We start from the raw sequence: 3,493 nt of genomic DNA, 5'->3' as shown, positions 1-3,493 counted from the left end.
ACATTTTGCACCGAATTTTTATGTTTTTTACTTTTTTTAAAACCTCACGACCCCATCAGTACAAACCTGTGCTATGTCAAAGTATTAATAATTCAAACAATTTCAGCAAATTCATATGATATTGTACAAGCGTACTCTCCAGCTTTTCCTCCTGCTGTCATTGACCATCGCCTCACTCTCATGCAGACTGTGTCCATTTTAGATAGTCAGAGCGTTATATCCTAAAGTTATATTGAGTCCACGTATTCTTTATTAGCACCGTCTTAACCCGTTCTAACAGTACATGATATCTGTCCGCAACTCACATTCTGCCTTTATTTCCATGTGATTTTAATTGAACACGTCTGTTTAAAACAAGTCAGGAAATGCTTGTGTAACTTGTCATGTGACACATCAGTCTTTCAGTTAATTTGGGCCAAATTAGATCATTAAGGCTGTTCACACCAAGAATAGTAAACTACAATAACTATTTTAGCATCCACAACAACATCAACCAATGATAAAGTTATGTTTATAATATCACACTGCAGCGACGTTGATGTCTGCCACTTTTAAATGATCAAGCTTTTGAAATGTGCATTTTGATTGGCTGTTAATGTTCATCAGCTGGAAAATATATTCCACTGATGTTGTTCCTCTGTGTCATTAAGTATGGACTCATCCTTGGTATGAAGAGGTCTTTAAACTGGCTTACAACAATCCTGCTGCATGTTATAGTGTAGAAAATAATTGAGAATAATATAGCTTGAAGATACAGCTTTCTTCCCTCTCATTTTGTTAAACTCAAACGCAAGATTTTGCCTTTCTTTGCTTGTTTGTCTTCATCTTAGTTGTAAGGTACAAACAGAGCGGATGGTTGCATGATGGCCTCTTTCAGGTTTGTCAACTGAATGTCTACTAGTGTGGCTCAGCAAGTTCCTGTCATGATCAGCCCTCTCAAGAAAGGTTTGTAGAAAATTGTAATCCAATATTCATTTAATCCTCTAACCTGAATCTTTTGGTGAATTTACTTAATTATATCTGTCTTAATTCATATGTAATAGCAATAGTAATTAAACATGGGTTAATAGCATATTTTTGTTTTACAGCTGAAGAGCAAAAACACAAAGAACATCAGTCCTGTTGGGGATGAGGAATGAACATGGCTCTATTGTGCCCAAACAGAAAAGAGTGAAAAGGTGCTCATCCCCATTGATGTGTCTGTATTCAAGCAATGCATTAGTACAGCATATGATGTTGATCTCTATTCAAGTCAGCAATTATCATTTTTTCACATATACATCTTTTATAAGTCCTAGAATGAACCAAATCATCAGGGCATCATTTCTGGAATTTGGGCAGAAAATGACTGAATATGGTGAGTACTGACACCTGCACCTGTATTCACCAAAACTATTTTTCTTATGGACTTACAGTTTTTGAAGGAGGATGAAGTCAGTTGATGGAGAAATGAAGAACGAGATGTGTTGTATATGAAGACTTCAGATGCAAAAGCCTTTAAGTTCTGTATGAAATGTTCTTCTAAGAAGAATTTTAGAAGAAAACTTCAGGTGGAACTTAGATGCCTTTGCATCTGAAGTCTTCATATGTACTATGAGTTTTCAATACATAACTGATTTGTTATGACTGTTTTTATTATTTTCTACTTGTACAGAAAGACTGCAGTAGAAGGAAAGCTGGTACTGAGAACATTTGTCTTCACTCCAGACTAAAGAGAAGCGGGTCTGAGGCCAGAGATGGAGGAGTCAATGGTCACCAAATGCAGCGCTGCAGCCTGAAACTGTGAAGACTGAATTCCCAAACAGCTGTGTGACTGCACAGATGTTACGGCCATAAAAGAAACTTCACAACTGAGAGCCCATACCTCCAACAACCTTCACAGGAATCAATGGTATGTCCATTACACAATTCTAAATAATAATAATATATAATTGACACAATGATTTTGTCTCTCCAGGACATCTACGCAAGGTTTTTCTTTTGTTGAGGACCGTCAGAGACTCCAGCCACACGAGCCATGGATTGCTCTCAACATCACCATCAGACAGACATTATCACAGAACCAGCACCAGCAGACTGCAAAACAAGTTCCTTCAACAGGCAATCAGACTGAACTGAACTCGTACCAGTAACACCACACACACACACACACACACACACACACACACACACACATACACACACCAGCAGCCTCATACTGTGTGCACTGCACTCTATCAGCTACACTGACTGGACTCTGACTCCACTATTATTCTGCAACCTGATATTCTGTTTGCACTAATTCATACTGTACTGAAAGTGAAAGTGACGTGACATACAGTCAAGTATGGTGACCCATACTCAGAATTTGTGCTCTGCATTTAACCCATCCGAAGTGCACACACACAGAGCAGTGAACACACACACACTGTGAACACACACCCGGAGCAGTGGGCAGAGGTATATCTACAGTATACAGTGATTGTTGTTAATTGTTTTCATTTTGTTCTCTCTGTATAGTATAGTATTGCACTATATTTTCTACCTGTATTGAGCTCTTATGTATACGGTTTATATTTTTGATACTGTATATGTGTTGCAAATATATTCAGTACTTGTCATGCTGCAGTTTGCAGAAAAGCATTTTACCACCTGTATACTTGCATTCATGGTATTGTGATAATAAAATGATTTGATTTGAATTGGTCACATGACTTGTTCATCAGTTGTATTGTTGTGCTGGATAACAATTGCAAATTGTTTTATGACATTGAAGAAGATCATGATAGAGACATGGATTTGAAGAAAACCAGGAGAGCTCTGATGATGAGAAGGAAACTGGATGTGATTCTTTGGTGCTCAAGACATTTCACCATGCCTTCATCTGGGTTTCTTCATCTGATTAAAATAAAATGGTTTTAATGTAACCCATTTTTATTTCACTTGAATATAATTTGTCTTAATATGCTTCTTTATCTGTCTTTATGCTGCATCCTAGTAAAATATTGCGTATGGTGTTGGATAATCAAGTATGGTGAATATTCTGTACTAGAGATGGTTTTTTGGTAGATACACCATTTAATTTTGTAAACAACACATATAATCACCATGGTTGTTTTGATGAAGACATGAACATTTAGTAATATTAATGAAATTCAGTTAGATGAAGAGCTGCATTAGAAGAGACTGCATGGACTTCATGCACAACTGAAGGTGATGAATCAAGGAAAGATCAACATGAATCCTGTTCTGTATTATAATGAAGATGTTCATGCACATTACTGATGTCTAGCTCCTGAGCAGGACAAAGATGAGACATTCTTTACAGAGATTTATGAATTAGGTATTTTATATTATGATTCTTTAAATTGCATGAATTGTATGGAACCATAAACTGCACACTGTCACACATTGTCTTACTGAATGACACATTGGCCTTGTCTGATGAAATGTCAGAATATGTATTTGTTGTCTTTGTTTACTATTAGCACTGTATTATTGCTCTTGATCTTAT

At 36.6% G+C, this 3,493-nt stretch overlaps 1 long non-coding RNA gene across 2 annotated transcripts; it reads left to right on the top strand.

Moving 5' to 3' along the window:
* Positions 1 to 836: 836 nt before the first annotated feature.
* On the top strand, positions 837 to 2,675 carry LOC113052849 (uncharacterized). Of its 2 annotated transcripts, none has more exons than XR_003277122.1 (4): positions 837 to 945; positions 1,293 to 1,357; positions 1,655 to 1,891; positions 1,958 to 2,675. It is a non-coding gene; the product is annotated as an uncharacterized LOC113052849 (long non-coding RNA). The 2 variants fall into 2 exon arrangements; XR_003277123.1 differs by lacking the exon at positions 837 to 945 and adding an exon at positions 1,089 to 1,178.
* Positions 2,676 to 3,493: the final 818 nt, after the last annotated feature.

This window comes from Carassius auratus, chromosome 33 (assembly GCF_003368295.1).
Source record: "Carassius auratus strain Wakin chromosome 33, ASM336829v1, whole genome shotgun sequence".
Taxonomy (NCBI): Eukaryota; Metazoa; Chordata; class Actinopteri; order Cypriniformes; family Cyprinidae; genus Carassius; species Carassius auratus.
The sequence above is the reverse complement of the archived record's forward strand: the minus strand, read 5'-3'. Positions and strand labels throughout refer to the sequence as shown.